The sequence below is a fragment of the Cervus canadensis genome, chromosome 3, assembly GCF_019320065.1.
Source record: "Cervus canadensis isolate Bull #8, Minnesota chromosome 3, ASM1932006v1, whole genome shotgun sequence".
Classification (NCBI taxonomy): Eukaryota; Metazoa; Chordata; class Mammalia; order Artiodactyla; family Cervidae; genus Cervus; species Cervus canadensis.
This window is the reverse complement of record NC_057388.1, coordinates 32,467,802-32,486,658: the sequence shown is the minus strand read 5'-3', so window position 1 is coordinate 32,486,658 and position 18,857 is coordinate 32,467,802.

The following is an 18,857-nucleotide window of genomic DNA, read 5'->3' as shown; positions in this document are numbered from 1 at the left end:
CTCCAGTATTTTGGCCTGGAGAATTCCATGGACTGTGTAGTCCATGTGGTCACAAAGTGAGTGACTTTCACTTTCACTTCAGCTCCCAGTTTTGTTTTTGCTGACTGTATAGGGCTTCTCCATCTTTGATTGCAAAGAATATAATCAACCTGATTTAAGTATTTTCCATCTGATGATGTCCATGTGTAGTCTTCTCTTGTGTTCTTGAAAGAGGGTGTTTACTATGACCATTGTTCTTTCCCAAAACGCTGTTAGCCTTTGCCCTGCTAATATGTTTATGAACATACTTTATATATACATAGGAAATAATTTGAGAAAAAGATTCATGTCTCATTTATCTATATATCCTTTGTCCAGTGTCCTGTAAATAACAAAGAAGAAAAAAAAATTTGTCTTTTTTAAAAAAATCTAGATATTAGCTCTTTCAGTAATAATTTAAATACTTTGAGATTTGATCAGTTTAATTTTCTGTGTGCCTAAGGAGTACATGTGGGTAGCCTGATGTAACTACTTTGTAATATGCCACTTGTGTTGAACTAAAGACAAAGCATAATTACATCATTTTGTAAATTAAGTAAAACAACATTGGAAGAATAAAGTGAAAAAAACAAAGTTACTTCAAGAAATTAACCCTGAATAATTTACTAAGCATGATACGGTCTATGAGTCAGTTATGGATGTAAATCTAAAAAGTTGAACACAAAAGAAAAGGATAAAAAAAGTACAGGCCATCACAAAGCAGGAAGTTTTAAATGTTTAAAGACTGTCTAAATGAAGAAAAGGATAAACTTAAGAGAGATTTTTGGCCCCAGGAAGAAGCTCGGAGCTTGCTGTGTCTGCTATGTGCCCTACAGGAAGAAAAACTTTTCTTTCTACCTGGATCACTTGCATAATTAAGCCATAGCTGAAGGAGAAAGGGTCTGTAGAAAAGAGCAGGGTTGGAGGGCTGACCTTGGGTTGCACTAATATTCAGAAGTTAGAGAGAAACAGGGACTAAAATGGAGGGACAGGAGGAGTGTGGGAAGCTCTGAGAGGAATCTTGCCCAAGAGGCAGAGGGCTGCTATAAGAAAATGAAAAGCTTTTCAAATGCTCCAGAATGGTCAAGGATGTCTAAGACTGGTAAACAACCATCAGTTTTGGTAAGGAAGAATGTGTTGGTGATCTTGTAGAAAATGAATTTTGGTGAGATTGTAGTGCATGCCTGTGTGCATGCTCAGTCAGCAGAGGCCAAACGAGATAGTTCAGAAGAAACTGAGGAAAAAAATTGAAAACATGTACCTCTAGCACTTGCTGGAGAAGAATGTGAGGACAATGGAGGTATTTTTGGTTTGAAAGGAGGGAGAGAGGGAGAGAAAAAGTTTCAATAAGAAACAGAAATTTTATTTTGTAAAGAGATTTTTGTATTTCTTTTAAAAATGTAAATAATTACCCTGAAAATGATATGGAGAAATCTTGGTTTTGAGATTATTAAGTTACTGACTCAAGAATATGATAATTAGAGGTCAATTAATATATAAATTAATTATCTTAATAACTTGACATCTTGCTGCTTTGTTTAAAAAACTTCCTATTAAAATTTTAACTTTTAATGAGTGCCCATTAATGGAAAAGTCACACTTGCACATTATCTGATTGTTTTCTTTAAAGTACTTGGTTTCTGTGGCTTAGTGTGTTTAAAAAAATTCATTGAGGGTTGTAACACATTGATTTTTCTAAAACTTTAAAATTTCTTAAGAATATTTTTTTTCCTCTGAGTCACTATGAACTATATAATATCCTTCCCTCAAGGTATATTAGATAAAACTACATAATAAAGTATGCTGACACATATGAGTTCACTCAAAGATATGTACCATTTCCTGTTCCTTATGAATATCATATGCCAAATAGCTATTCTACTGACCTCCAAACTGTATATACAGAGCAGGTCTGTTCCACTAACAACCTAAAAAATGTAGTAATTAATTATAACATTATTCTTATTGTGCCAAAGATTTATTACTACCACCTACAACCATAAATGAAGTAATTATATACATATCTACTTTCAGTTGCCTACATTCAGTTGACAACTGAATGCATTACAGCATTCACATACTTATACTTTCTGGATTAGTCACATTTCATTAGGGCAGTCAAGTCTTGCCAAAGTCTTCAACTCTTAGGGAACTCTGTGGGAGATTAAAATTGGGATGAAACTAGGAAGCTTCTAGTGCTTCTGTATGCTTAAAACTACATCTCTGCCAGGCTCTGAACTATTTAACCATCACTGTTGAGTTATGAATCTACCGGAAACATTCTGCCTATAACTTAAATGAAGAATTGAATTAACCAGTCTTTCTAATGTTAATATATTTTCTAAAAGAGTGCAAATCATTATTTTAGCAAAAATTAGCATTAATGAAAAGATACAAGCGTATCAAAAGCTGTGCTGCTTTTAAGACTAACATTTTTGTTACATACTTAAATGTAAACCTCAAATGCCTCTGTTCCCAGACCATGCCCCACTACCATTTCTCTATGGATAATGCATGGGTAGGACAAGTTTACATCATGATGATCTTGATGGATCCACTGCCTGTCACCACCCAAGTGATAACACGGAGACAGAGACAAGGAAAAAGCAGATATCAGAACAAGCCTAACCAGAGACTCCTTGCCTAGCCTACGCCTACTTAGAGACACGTTCAGACCAATAAAGGTGTTATTAGTTAAACACAGTTGAGTAGGAGAGCTCGCTGAGTGCCATTGAATGAAGGTTTTAAGAACCAAGGGAGGACCACCCTGTCTCTCCTCCAGGCTGTAGCATTTGTAGAATGAATACAGGAAGCATTAGAGGTAACAGACTAAAGAGTAATTTAGTGACAGGGTTAGGTTGATGGAGCTAATACAAGATGTCACAGCAATTGTAATTAAAAAGGAATCATTATCCTATGGTCTAAGATATCCAATAAAGGAAAGCTGATGTTTTTATTTTAAGTTTATATAATTCCAAACATGCAGAACAATTTCAAGCATATTTCAAAGAATTCTAATATGCAATTACTATATTATTTACTTTTCACTATTTTTTAATATTTGCTTTATCTCTAGCTATCTATGACATTTTTCTCAACCATATGAGAGCAATAGAAATCATACTTCCTACCTTTAAGTACTTTAGTATCTATTTCCAAGGAACAGAGATTAATCTTTTTTAAACAGTGAAATTGCCAAATTTAGATAAATTAATATTGGTTCTCTTAGCTAACTGAAAGCCTGTATCTAAATTTCATTCATCATCTAATCTCTAAATGGCTTTTTCCCCTCAGTCCAAATTGAGTCAGTGGTCATGCATTGTATTTAGTAGAAATGTTTCTATGATTCTGAAAGAGCACAGGGCATTACATTCATAAAATATCCCTCAGTTTAGGTTAGCTACTTCTTCATGATCTGGGTCATTTTGTGTATGTCTAGCAAAACAATAAGAGTGATTGTGTGCCCTTCAAAGCAGTAATCACACAATATCAATTTGCCCCATTGATCACAATATTAATTTTAATTACATCATTAAAATGGAATCTACTATGTTATTACACAAGATAGTTACTGTTTTTCTCTTTGCAGTTAATGCTTGTGATGAACTACTTGAATGCTGTGTCATATATTTTTTTCAGCAAATCTGATCCCACTTGTTTAATCACCTACTAATCCTTCTTGTCTGAATCAGTTATTGCCATCATTATTGTGGAATAGTGATTTTTTTTCTCCTCCAAGAACTGACATACTTTTGCTTGTTTAAATATAAAAAGTGAATTAATAAACATAAACACTGAAATCAGGAGTAGCTAGAAACATTTTATTTAGCCTTTATTTATTATAGTTATGAAATATTTTTACCAGCATATTAAGACATGATACAAGAATAAATGACCTATTAGGACAGTGGACAGATAATATCATCACTATTTCTGGTCCATTGTGCATAGCATAATAAAAAAAGGTAACAATAAAAAATTTGAGAATTCTTATTTTTAATGCAATGGTATGAAAATGTAGCTGGATGCAACTGAAATGTACATAAGTCAATGGCTGATTAATTTACGCCCCAAGTAATCATGATTAGTTTTTAATAAAATAAGTAAAACAACATATACCCATAATAATGAGTAATTTCACATAGATTAGAAAATAAATTAATAGTCCCATCCATGTATGTATTATTTTAATAAGAATAAAATTATGAAACTTGATACTAAAGGATTTATTTGAAAAACCAAGAAATATATGTGTATTTTGGAAATTTTATTTGAGAGAAGAGCTAAAATTTTTAAAGCCAGACTTCTCTGTCCATGGGATTTCCCAGCAAGAAGACTGGAGTGGATTGCCATTTTCTCCTCCAGGGCCTCTTCCTGACTCAAGGATCGAACCCATGTCTCCTGCATTGTCAGACATGTTCTTTACCACTGAGCCAACCACCTGGACCACTATTTATAGGAGAGGATGTGGCTCTTGCTACTAAACATTATAATAAAAATTAGCATAAAGAACTGCTTGCATAAAAGTAGGCAAAGGGAAAGCACAGATATCACAGAGTCTCTATTTTAAATAAAATTATTATCTAATAATGAAAAAATCATCATGAGTGCATTATGTGTTAATTATTACATGTTACTGTGAAAATTGGACAGTGGTATTTTGGAGGAAAGCAGGATAACTTCTCACATTGTATCACAAAGCGTTTCCTTTTTAAGTGGCCTAATTGAGAATGGTTGACATATATTGAGGATATTATATACTATATAGATTGTGTACTATTCATGTCCATGATAGTTTTTATTTTGTGCAATTCTGACACATACACCAGTCTTCTTTAGCATTGGGTAGGCCAAAACTTTCATTCAAGTTTCTCCATGCCATATTATGAAACTCAAACAAACTTTTAGGCCAACCCAATATGTTACTCTTTGTGAAACACATTAGAAGACATACGCTCTCCGTTTTCTAATTGAGAAAGCTTAAGATAAGTTTCATAGCTCAAGTGTCCAGTTTCTGCAGAGATGAGCTTGATATCAAATCCTAAAATTCTTAATTTTATACAAGTTAAGTCTTGCTGCATTTGTGCACTACTAATGTATAGTACAAGAAAAGCCCTCTATACCCCATAATTCTAAGAAGGAAATTATTTTCTAGACCATTGAACCATTTTGAAATAGAATGCTGCTGCTGCTGCTAAGTCACTTCAGTCGTGTCCAACTCTGTGCGACCCCTTAGACGGCAGCCCACCAGGCTCCACCATCCCTGGGATTCTCCAGGCAAGAACACTGGAGTGGGTTGCCATTTCCTTCTCCAATGCATGAAAGTGAAAAGTGAAAGTGAAGTCACTCAGTCATGTCCGACTCTTTGCAACCTTGTGGACTGCAGCCCACCAGGCTCTTCTGCCCTTGGGATTTTCCAGGCAAGAGTACTGGAGTGGGTTGCCATTGCCTTCTCTGCTGAAATAGAATAGATATGACTATTTCACAGAGAAGAATAACTGCCACTTAAACATTACAATTACTTTAGTTATGTTTCAGGTACATCTATTTGTAATTTTTAAGTAAAGAACTCATTCAAATAAAAATAATAGTAAAGAGGTTTATTAAAATTAGACATGGGAAGGAATCCTAATTTATAATATAAATCAGTGTTAAATATTTACATATACTAGTGTAATATAGTTACATAAAGCTTATTAAAAACAAACTACACTTTTTGCTCTTAGAAAGGAGCAATTTATTACCAAAAGAAAAAAATAGTGATGTTCAGGGTAGAAACTGTAGTTTAGTAAATACATGAAAAAATTTTAATGAACTAATTTTTAAAAATATGAAATAAGTAATAAAGGAAAAATAATACAACCAACAACTAGAGAAACTTGAGTAAAAATTAAAATATTTAGAATATTTCCATTAACAATGATAAATTTGTTACATTACACATAGGGCCATACTAATAATGTGAATTCATTTTTTATTTAGTAGACATTTATATCCTGTTACTAATTCTATTTTCAGTGCGTCAAACTTGGGGGCATTCATCCAAATACTATTTCCAATGAATGGATAATGTACTATTTTTGAGAAATAGATGTTTGTCATTGTAACTAAAGGGGAGCTTAATTATTAGGGTTTCTACAACAATAAAAGACACAACTATCTTGAGAGAATGAAAACAGAATGCATAATGTAAGCAGGCTTCATAAACGGCAGATCCATTACTTCTCAGCAATAGGTGTCAGAGAACTGTTAGTCTCTGTGTCCGCATTTATTTCTTTTGTCCTTTTGCTCCCAATCCTCTAGTGATCTTATCCTCTACTGTACTCAGTCACCCACTACCAAATTCAAAATTTAGACTTTGGCATTACCAATAAATACTACTTTCTCTAAAAATACAATTTCACTTTTCCAATTTTCTCAATCCCAACAGCAGTCCCACAAATTTACATTTTCAAACTAACACCAAAAATAAGCTAAAACTTTTGATAAACATATGCAAAACAAAACATTTTCTTCAAAGCTAGGAAAGATAGTAAGACTTTAAAGACCAAAGAAAAAATCAGAGGCGGTCACATTTCGTATGAACACAGCTGAGAAACTGAGCTGTAACTGTGAAGTCTTAGGGGCCAATGGAACCTAAATCCATTCTAGTAAGCATTGCCCTCCAAGATTGGGAGACTGCTAGATATCCATATGCAACCTAAGCAGGGAATATACTTATACCCCTCCCACACCTGAGCCTCCCTCCCACAGCCCCCCGCATTCCAGCTCTCTAGGTCATTGCAGAATGCCTAGCTGTCCTCCTGGTGCAACATCCCCAGAAAGTGCTAGTCACTCAAATTGTGTCCAACTCTTCATGATCCCATGGACTGTAGCCCACCAGGCTCCTCTGCCCTTGGAGAGAATGACTTTCTATTCCCCACTGCAGGAGATCTTCCCAATCCAGGGACTGAACCCAGGTCTCCTGCACTGCAGGAAGATTCTTTACCATCTGAACCACCAGGGAAGCTCAAGAAGCTATTGTAAAAGGTCATCAAGGAGCACCAGGCAAAGAAAACCAGACACACAGCCAAAAATTACCATGACAGAACCCAACTAGTAATATGAAAGACAAGGAGCTTGCAAAGCAATCAGTTTCTGAACTTTTTAAACCAGACTCTAGAAACACATATGTATATCATGTTTTTAGAGAAATAAAAGCCAGGAAACCTCTACAGAGAATAAGAAGCTATAAAATGCAGATCTAAAATAACCAAATCTTATATTATTCATAGATGCAACATAGTAAAATTATAACAGTAATTATAGTCAAAATAGCCTTCAGCAATGCATGGGCAATTGGTATATGACTGAGATAATATAGCAGATCAGCAAGAAAAGAATGATCTTTTCAAATATGCAGAAAAAAATGGATATACTTATTGAAAACTATGATAAAGAACCCTTTCCTATAAACAGAGAAAAAAATCAGTCCTAGAAGGATTCCAAAACAAAGTATGGAAGGCAAAACTATAAAGCTTTAATAAAATGTTATAGAGAATATATTTATAATGTTGATATAAAAAGTTATTTTCTAGAGCAAAAGTAAAGAAAAAGACAGATAATCTTAGATGCCATAAAAGATAGAACAATTTTGCTTATATTAAGTTAAACATGTATTCATCCACAGTGACGAATACATGAGTAGTCAGTTATGGAAATGAGATAGAAGATGTGTAACACCTGTAACTGATGAGGAAATTTTAGAATTCCTGCAAATCACTCTCTCACCGCCTCCCACCACTGCCTTCACATGCACACATACACACACATAGATAATCTAATAGGAAAAAGGAAATAAGTCTTGAACAAGCTATTCATAAAAGATATAGCATTGAAACATGTATATTATCAATTGTGAAACAGATCACCAGTCCAGGTTTGATGCATGAGACAAGTGCTCGGGGCTGGTGCAGTAAGATGACCCAGAGGGATGGGATGGGCGGCAGATGGGAGGGGGGTTCAGGATGGGGAACACATGTAAATCCATGGCTGATTCATGTCAATGTATGGCAAAAACCACTACAATATTCTAAAGTAATTAGCCTCCAACTAATATAAATAGGTGAAAAAAATAAAATAAAAATAAATAAATAAATAATAAAAATTTAAAGTGGGAATAAAAAAAGATAAACACCAAATGGGTTATATAAGAAAAGTCGCTTACCCACATAAATAACTAGAGAAATGAAAATAGAAACTGAAAAATAAGTGAAAATTAAAACTGTAAAATAAGCTACACACCCATCAGGTTATCAAAATTGGAATGTCTGACAATGGTAAACAACAACTTGTGAAAGGTTCAAAGAAAATAAATCCGTAAAGATAGAAAGAAGACTAATGGTTGCCTGAGGATAGATGTGACAAAGAAGAATGATGGCTATGAGAAATATGCATAGGGTGATGAGAAACTTCTCAAAATTGTGTTGTGATGATGGCTGCATGACTCTATAAATTTACCAAAATCATTCTTTTTTTAAATTCTGGGAACAAAGTATGTTGTATATAATTTAAGCCTGTTAATTGTTTTTTTTTAATGTGAGGGAATAACCATATTAGAGAAAAAGTTTGGCATAATTTATTAAGTTAAGAATATCAATACTCTAAGACCCATTGTTGCCAGTTGTAGGATATAAATTAGAAAATACTTTGCCTATCTACAGTAGTGTATCTGAATAAGTATTAGAGAAGTGATGTTGGTCAGTACTTCACTGAAAACATCCAAATTATCTAGCAAGCATCAAGATAAACAAATTTCAACTGAACTCAAGAGCACAATGTTGAAAGAAAGAAGTGAAAAGAATGCATAAAGCCTTATTTCATACTCATGTGGTTCAATAACATGGAAAATAAAACTATGCCTTTTAAAGATACACATATCTTTTTCAGATGTACATAGGTGGTAAGTCCAGAAAATTGCACAAGGATATAGTTTTCATAAATAGTTATAGCAGGGAGAGAGGTTTAAAAACACTGAAAAGAAAGGGGTTCATTCTGTGCTATTGTTAATGTGTTATTTTTTAGAAGGTTAATGGTTAATACTTCTTATATTTTAATTATTGAATTGTGCATATAACTTTTATGATCATTAAGAATATTCATATATGATCTGTGCATTTTTTCTGTATTTATTATTTTCAACAATAAAAGAGCAGTAAGAAAGCAAATATTTAGATAACGTAGCTAATAGAAATGGCTGAAACTGACTTGAAAAACTTTTATAGCTTTATATATATGTTTAAAAGTATTTATAATATATTCATATACATATATACATATTTGTTAATATATGATTGCTAAGCTCAAGGTGACAAGTATCATCACTTTTAAATAATGCACTGGAATTCCTAGGTAATTCAAATTCAATAAAATAAAAGTAATCAGGATTGTAAAAGAAGATCAAAAATGTTACTTTTCACAAATATGATTTCTATGTAGAAATTTTGGAGCACCACCAAGTAATTAAAATTAAAATTCAGTGCTACTGTTAAGTGGTACACTTAACAGTTTGTTTTAAAGAAAATGTCTGTAAACCACAAATAAAATGAAAATACAGTTTTATAAGCATAATTATATTAAAAATATCTATCTTGTAAAAAACTTAACAAAATTTACATATATGCTTTGTGGAGTACATACTGTGCATCAGTCACTGGGATAAATCTCCGAAGTTCAGAGTAATAAAGGTCACTGTACCCATCCTCATGGAATGCTTTACCTAAGGAATAGAAAATTAGAAGGCAAATTAATGATGTTATGATTGAGAAAGGAACATTCTAAAGGTAGAGTAGTCCCAGGTCACATCTGTTTTACTGACATAATCATAATAGTACCACCTTTTACCCTCAATTGTGTCCCAGTTTGGAAGATAAATTATATAGCCATCAAAACTACTGGGCCATTAGACATAATCTTAATTCAGGTTATGGTGGGGCACTAACCCTAATTTGGAAGTTTTGGGAATGATATCACTGAGGAAGTGGTGTCAGGGCCTAGTTGGAACTGAGTTACAATTCAGGTTCATCCAGGAGAAAAGAGAATAGAGGTTTGTGACACACAGAAGCAATAACACATCAATAATTCTGAAAAAAAATAAAAAAGGAGAATATTACATTGGATAATGGAAAAAACAAATGAAAATGACTGAAGCCCAGAGTATGGATGGGAATTGTGCAAGAGAAGAGGAAAGTTCTGTTTTTGTTTCAGTGAAGTATAGTTGATTTACAGTGTCATGTTAGTCTCTGGTATACAACAAAGTGCTTCAGTTATATGTGCATATATCTTTTCAAATTATTTTCCATTATGGTTTATTACAAAATATTGACTACAGTTCCCTATGCTATACAGTAGGACCTTATTGTTTATTCATTTTATATGTAGTAGTTTGTATCTGCTAATCTCAAACACCCAGTTTGTTCCTCTCCCACCACCCGTCCCCTTGACGACCACAAGTCAATTCTAAATCTGTCTCTGTTTCATAGATAAGTTCATTTGTGTCTTATTTTAGATCCCACGTATAAGTGATATCATACAATACTTGTCTTTCTCTTTCTGACTTAACTTTGCTTTGTGTGGTAATCTCTGGGTCTGTGTGTGTGTGTGTGTGTGTGTGTTAGTCACTATTTGTGTCTGACTTTGCAACCCCATGAACTGCAGCCTGCCAGGCCCCTCTGTCCATGGGATTCTCCAGGCAAGAATACAGGAGTTGGTTGCTAGGTAGTTGCAAATGGCACTATTTTATTCTTCTTTTTAGCTGAGTAATATTCCACTGTGTATGTGTGTATGTACACACACACCGCATCTTCTTCACCCATTCATCTGACGATGAAGTTAGCAATTTAAATTGTTTCCATGTCTTGGCTATTTTAAATAGTGCTTTATGAACATAGGGGTGCATGTCTGGATGTATCCCCAGGAGTGGGATTGCTGGATCATATGGAGCGGTGGCTGTGCAGCACTGGAGTGGCAGCTCCAAGGCACTGGAGCGACTGTGAGGGGATACCCCTTGTCCAAGGGCAAAGGAGAAGCCCAGCAAGACGGTAGGAGGGACAAAACTGCATTTAGAATCAAATCCCTTATGCGCCAGAGACACTCAGAGGGCTCAAACAAACCTTATGCACGCCAGGACCCAGAGGCCCCGTGAAGACTGAGACAGAGCTGTGTGAGTGTCTCCTGTGGAGACGGGTCAGCAGTGGACGGCCGCAGGGGCAGGGGCTGTGGGCGCGGCAGACCTGGGTATGGCATGGGCCCTCTTGGAGGAGGTCGCCATTAACCCCACCGTAGAGCTGCCAGAACTTACACAGGACTGGAGATATAGACTCTTGGTGGGGCACAGACAGAATTTTGTGCACACCAGGACCCAGGAGAAAGGAGCAGTGACGCCAGAAGAGATTGACCCAGACTTGCCCATGAGTGTCCAGGAGTCTCCAGCGGAGGCGTGGGTTGGCGGTGGCCTGCTGCAGGGCTGGGGGCACTGAGGGGAGCAGTGCCTGCGTGGGACCTTTTGAAGGAGGCCGCCATTATCTTCATCACCTCCACCATAGTGTAGCCCCAGGTGCCTCTTGAAAAATCTATATGCAGGTCAGAAAGCAACAATTAGAACTGGACATGGAACAACAGACTGGTTCCAAATAGGAAAAGGAGTATGTCAAGGCTGTATATTGTCACCCTGCTTATTTAACTTAAATGCAGAGTACATCATGAGAAACGCTGGGCTGCAGGAAGCACAAGATGGAATCAAGATTGCCGGGAGAAATATTAATAACCTCAGATATGCAGATGACACCACCCTTATGGCAGAAAGTGAAGAAGAGCTAAAGAACCTCTTGATGAAAGTGAAAGAGGAGAGTGAAAAAGTTGGCTTAAAGCTCAACATTCAGAAAACTAAGATCATGGCATCCGGTCCCATCACTTCATGGCAAATAGATGGGGAAACAGTGGAAACAGTAGCAGACTTTATTTTTCTGGGCTCCAAAATCACTGCAGATGGTGATTGCAGCCATGAAATTAAAAGACACTTACTCCTTGGAAGAAAAGTTATGACCACGCTAAACAGCACATTAAAAAGCAGAGTCATTACTTTGCCAACAAAGGTCCATCTAGTCAAGGCTATGGTTTTTCCAGTGGTCATGTGTGGATGTGAGAGTTGGACTATAAAGAAAGCTGAGCACAAAAGAATTGATGCCTTGAACTGTGGTGTTGGAGAAGACTCTTGAGTCCCTTGGACTGCAAGGAGATCCAACCAGTCCATCCTAAAGGAGATCAGTCCTGGGTGTTCATTGGAAGGACTTATGTTGAAGCTGAAACTCCATTACTTTGGCTACCTGATGCAAAGAGCTGACTCATTTGAAAAGACCCTGATGCTGGGAAAGATTGAGGGTGGGAGGAGAAGGGGATGACAGAGGATGAGATGGTTGGATGACATCACCGACTCAATGGACATGGGTTTGAGTAGACTCCGGGAGTTGGTGATGGACAGGGAGGCCTGGCGTGCTGCGATTCATGGGGTCACAAAGAGTCAGACACGACTGAGCAACTGAAATGAACTGAACTGAACTGAGTGACTAACATATGTACTCCTATGTCTATTAATGCCATCTTTTCTTACACTTGACAGCTAAGCAAGAAAAGGCCAGGTTCCCACTAGTTTCTTATTGTTTGTGTTTCTATAAACAATTATCTTTGGGACTATTGACTTTTCTTTTCAACTATCTCTGAAATCTGTTCATTTTTTCTTCCTTTCCTTCCTCTCTCTCCTTATAAATCAGTTTCTTATGATCTCTCACTTGCACAATCACTTTATTATGAATACAACAAACTAGTAAATATAACATAAAAGCAGATTCAGATAGAGAACAAACTAGTGGTAACCAGTGAGGAGAGGTAAAAAGCAGAGAGCCAGTGTGGGGCAGGGAATTAAGAGGTACAAACCTTCAGTAGAGAATAAGAAATGGGAATATACTGTACAATATGGAGAAAATATAGCCAATATTTTATAATAACTATTGTTGTTTAGTTGCCAAGTCATGTCTGACTCTTCTGTGACCTCATAAACTGTAGCCCACCAGGCTCCTCTGTCCACAGGATATTCCAGGCAAGAATATTGGAGTGGGTTGACATTTCCTCCTCCATATGATAACAATAAATGGAATCGAACCTTTAAAATTGTGAACCTCCATATTGTACATCTGTAATATATTGGTCATCAACTTTACTTTGATAAAAATAAACATAATCATTTTACCTGCTTAGAAGTAGTTAATGAAAAATGTATAAAGTTATATTGTCATTTTATATCAAGTTGAGAAAGCATAGCCTTTCACAGAGATAATTCTAGGAAAAAATCACAGATCTGACGTCAAAAGACCAGACTAAACATATAAAAGTAGTATAAAAATCAATGATTAAAACATTTTCACTGCATTAATAATGTCAAAAAAAGAAAATTCTCTTCAGGTTGCTTTAAGCAAAATACTTGTATTAATTTTTATTTTGAGCTAGTTTCATACCACTCATATTTAATTTTTTTATACCTATAGACAGGTGAGGTTTTCTTAAGGAAGTGTTGACTCTATCCAACACTATATCAAATAGTTGAGACAGGAAGGATATTACTTAGTGGTTACATGATTAGGTGATCAACACTGACATGACTAACCAGTTCTGGTCTCAGATATTTTTTTAAACTGTAGCTTTAATTGTGCCATATCTAATTTCTTTGAAGCTTAAATAGATGCCTAGCACATAATAATTGCTTACTAAGTATTAATCATTTTTACTCTGCCATACAGTTTTATAATTAAATAATTTACTATGATTCAGGGTTTTTTAACATTCTTTTAATTTGAAATTTTGTACATTTATTTAAAAAAGTCATTGGGGAATATGGTTAGCTGTTTGTATTTTATTTACCAAATTGTACTAGTACTAAGGATCTCAAAGTTGTTCTCATCTTAAAAGTCAGGATTACGAATATTTGACATACAAAATTCCTTTACTTAAAAAAAATTTATAGTGATTTAAAATATCATGTTAGCTATAGGTGTATGGCAAAGTGAATCAGTTATACATAGACATATATACACTCTTTTTTTATCCTTTTTCCTATATAGACCATTATGGAGCCCTGAGTAGAGTTCTTTGTGCTATACAGTAGGTCCTTATTAGTTATCTCATTTATAAATAGTAGTTTATATTTGTCAATCCCAATCTCCCAATTTATACCCCACCCCCCATTTTCCCCTGGTAACCATAATTTGTCGGAAAACTTCTTTTACTTTTATTCTCTAATAGACATTTCCTTCATCTCTGCTCTTATATTTTTCTTTCTTGGGATTGTGAAACTCAGCAGAGAGTCATTATATGCACATCCTGTCTTCCACTTTCTAAGCCAAAAAAAAAATCATCTTAAATTTTCTTAATTCTTTGTCATCTATCTACAATCAGTAGTTTGTTAAATCTTTTTAAAGTTATTCTCTAAACTTTCTATACTAGATTACATATTCCTTTTAAGATTTTAATTAAATATTAAACAGATTCTGTATTGACAGTAGAATTGCTTGATGCAGAACATGTGAATTTTTCTTGAAGATCTATTCTATAGTTTTTTTTTTTCTTCTGTTCCTCAATTTTTACCTTCTGTTCCATCCAAGTAGAAACACTTTACAGTTTCCAATCACTTCAACAGACTTCTTTATATCATGTGATGGTTTTATGAACCTAGTTTCCATGCAAATATAGTTAAAATAAAATCTGGTACTGAAGTATTTTTTCTGTATTACCAGAGACTATTGAATTTGCTGTAGACCAATTTGTTGTCAGGCATGGTGCCATGTTTTGTTGTTGTTCAAATAAATGTGTCCTGGCACTGACAATGATTAGGACAAAATGCACCATTCTAACTGGTGAACATATTCAAAGAATTTCTGATTCATTCATCTCTGGCAATAAATCTTCTTTCAAACACTGACAGTGAACATCCATAGAAACCAAATATTTGCTGAAAGGTGTTTAAAGGATATTTAAAAATCAGAGTGCAATTATTTGCCTAAGAAATGAAATAAAATGTGCCTGGGCAAAGTTTTGTTTACCTAATGTGTAATCTTCACAGTCTGTACGGGGATAGATTGCATTCTGGTGTGTGGTAAGCACTGATTCCCTAGGAATCATCATCACAAACCAATAAATGTAGAGTCTGCTCTTACTCTTTGAAGGGCAAAAAAAAAACCTGTGTGGTAATAAAGTGCTAAAAACATGAAATGCTTTCCCACTTGTGGCTGATGGAAATTCACTGCAGAGGAGCAGAGAGAGAATTGACTTGGCTTTTCTGTTACTATAAGGGAACAAGGAAAATGAAACATTTTCAAAAATTAAACACATTTTAAATATATATATTTTGTGATTCCAAAGTGAACTTCACAGATGTTTTATCTATAATTATCCATACCACACCCCTTTCTAGTTAAAGCATAGAAAAAATCAGTGAGGCCCAAAAAACAGAAAAAAAAAAGAAAGAAAAACAAACTCTTACAACTTAAATTGCTCTATATGTTTTAATCACTTTTTTTTCTACTTAGGGATTGTGAGGACAAGCACCTAAAACCTTTTGCTTTTATTATTAATTTCCTAGAGTATTTAATCAAAATATATGTGGAAATCTACAGTATTTCTTACTTTCACAAGTTGACTTTATGTTTAAGATTTTGTTAAATCCATATTTTATTTTTTATGTGCTGAAATTTATTGAATTCTGAGCATTCTGAGTGAGGTTTCTAATACCCAAACCTGTGGCAAGTGCAAGTGACTTCTCACCTTAGCCATGGGGCAGATGGAAAGTTCATGTATAAATGAATGGGCTCCAACCAGAGCCAGACACACAAGAGAATTTTTCAACCTTCAGCACATGCCCTTCTCTGCTTTTTCTTTCACCCTAGTAATTTTAAACAGTATGTGAACCAAGAACTTCCAGATGTTCAAGCTGAATTTAGAAAAGGCAGAGGAACTAGAGATCAAATTGCCAACATCTGAAAGCAAGAGAATTTTGGGAAAACATCTACTTCTGCTTCATTGACTACACTAAATCATTTGACTGTGTGGATCACAACAAACTGTGGAAAATTCTTCAAGAGCTGGAAATACCAGATGACCTTATCTGCCTCCTGAGAAACCTGTATGCAGGTCAAGAAGCAACAGTTGGAACTGGACATGTAACAACAGTCTGGTTCCAAACTGGGAAAGGAGCATGACAAGGCTGTATACTGTCACCTTACTTATTTAACTTTTATGCAAAGTACATCATGCAAAATGACGGACTGTATGAAGCATAAGCTGGAATCAAGATTGCAGGGAGAACTATCAATAATCTCATATATGCAGATGACCCCACCCTTATGGCAGAAAGCAAAGAGGAATTAAAGAGCCTCTTGATGAAAGTGAAAGAGGAGAGTGAAAAACCTGACTTAAAACTGAACATTCAAAAAATGAAGATGGTGGCATCCGGTTCCATAACTTTATGATAAATAGATGGGGAAAAAATGGAAACAGTGAGAGACTTGACTTTCTTGGGCTCCAAAATCACTGCAGATAGTGACTTCAGACTTGAAATTAAAAGACACTTGCTCCTTGGAAGAAAAGCTGTAACCAAACTAGACAGCATATTAAAAAACAGAGACATTACTTTGCCAACAAATGTCTGTCTAGTCAAGGCTATGGTTTTTCCAGTAGTCATGTGTGGATGTGACAATTGTGCTATAAAGAAAGCTAAGTGCCAAAGAATTAATGCTTTTGAACTATGGTGTTGGAGAAGACTCTTGAGAGTCCCTTGGACAGAAAGGAGATCCAACCAGTCCATCCCAAAGGAAATCAGTCCTGAATATTCATTGGAAGGACTGATGCTGAAGTTGAAACTGTAATACTTTGGCCATCCAATGCAAATAACTGACTCACTGGAAAAGACCCTGATGCTGGGAAAGATTGAAGGCAAGAGGAGAAGACGACGACAGAGAATGAGATGGTTGGATGGCATCACCAACTCCATGGACCTGAATTTGAGCAAGCTCTGGGAATTGGTGATGGACAAGGAAGCCTGGCGTTCTGCAGTCTGTGGGGCTGCAAAGAATCGGACACGACTGAGTGACTGAACTGAACTGAACTGAAGTAATTTTACTTTGATGGGTCAAGAGAAAGAATTGTGGAGTCTGGCTCAACAATCTAGAAGGGTCATTTGTTTCCATTGGGAGGGAGAAAATATAAGTACCTTAAAGGCAATCAGAATCCTCAGTTAATGTTGTACCTCTTGGCTCAAAAACACATTTATATCCTGGTATATACTCTCTGTATTTTCCTCTGACACCGTAAGAGAACCATACTTGAGGGAATATTTCAAGGTAAATTATTGCCAGAAATGTGACAGCACAAGGGAAAACACTGTATTTCTTTGCCACTCTATCTTTTAACGGTACATTTCCCAGCTACTTCACCTAGCTCCCTGTGTGGGTCAGAGAGTGTCGCCTCTCTGTGGATGTTTACCTTGGCATGATCTTGCCTCTCTAATTTTCTTCACCCTCCCTAACCTTACTGTGGCAGGAGGCCCCTTAATATTCAGGAAACCAGACAGAATTAAACTTTGTATTAAAGTGAGTCAGGGGAAGACAGCATTGTGTGCATGGACAAGGAAAACTGAGATATATTTCTGTATCAAGGTCAGTCAGTCTGTCTGTAAGTGGCCTCTGAAATTCTGGTAACAGCCCCTCCTGCTTCTGTTGACTGTTCTTCAACAAAGAGATACTTCTACAAAGTTCATAATTTCTGTCTTTCCTTTTCTCTTTAAAAACTGAAAAATTCAGTTTTTTAGGCTGAAAAATTAAAAGATTCAGAACATAACTAAAATAACTACAAAAATTCACAGGTAATTACATTGTGTGTATGTGTGTGCTTAGTCGTGTCTGACTCTTTGTGACCCCATGGACTGTTATCAGCCAGGCCTCTTTGTCTATGGGATTTCCCAGGCAAGAATACTGGGTTAAGTTGCCATTTCCTTCTTCAGGGGATCTTCCCAACCCAGGGATCAAACCAGCATCTCCTGAGTCTCCTGCATTGACAGGCAGATTCTACAGTGTACATCAAAATAGTTGTTAAGTCAATTCTGTGTTACGACATGGTCTGAGGGGAGCTTTTTTCTCTCTAATAATACTTTCTTGTGTAATCATAGAACAATGATTTGATATATTGGGGGGAAAAAACTGATATATCTTTTGTGATAATTTGAGTCCTGAAAATTTATTTGGCTCTTATTTACAGTGTTCTTTGCATGGCCTTGCTCATTTCAGCTTGTTGTAAAAAAAAATCTACTGTAAGTTTTATTGACATTGTGTTCAGTCCATCAATCAGTTTGAGAGAGAATGACCACCTTAATAATATTGAATCTTTGGATCCATGAACATGATATATGTGTATGCATAGTTTAAGTCTTAATTGTTTTAGTGCTATTTTATAGTTTAAGTGTATAGGTTTTGCACATACTTTATCAAATTTACTCCCAAGTATATCATGTTTGTTGATGATATTATAAATGTCAGTGCATATTCTATTTCACTTTTTACATAATCACCACTGTAAAGGCATATATGTTCACTTGCAATAAACCAGTATTTTATAGTTTTGAGTGTAATGGAGTAGTATATTTGTGAAAAAAGAGCTCCTGGCCTATTAATATGCAGCCCAGTAGTTGAAAACTACTTAATGCTTACAATTTTGGCCAGTTGCTTCTGATCCCGTCTAGATATTCTGCAGTAGCCAAGAAA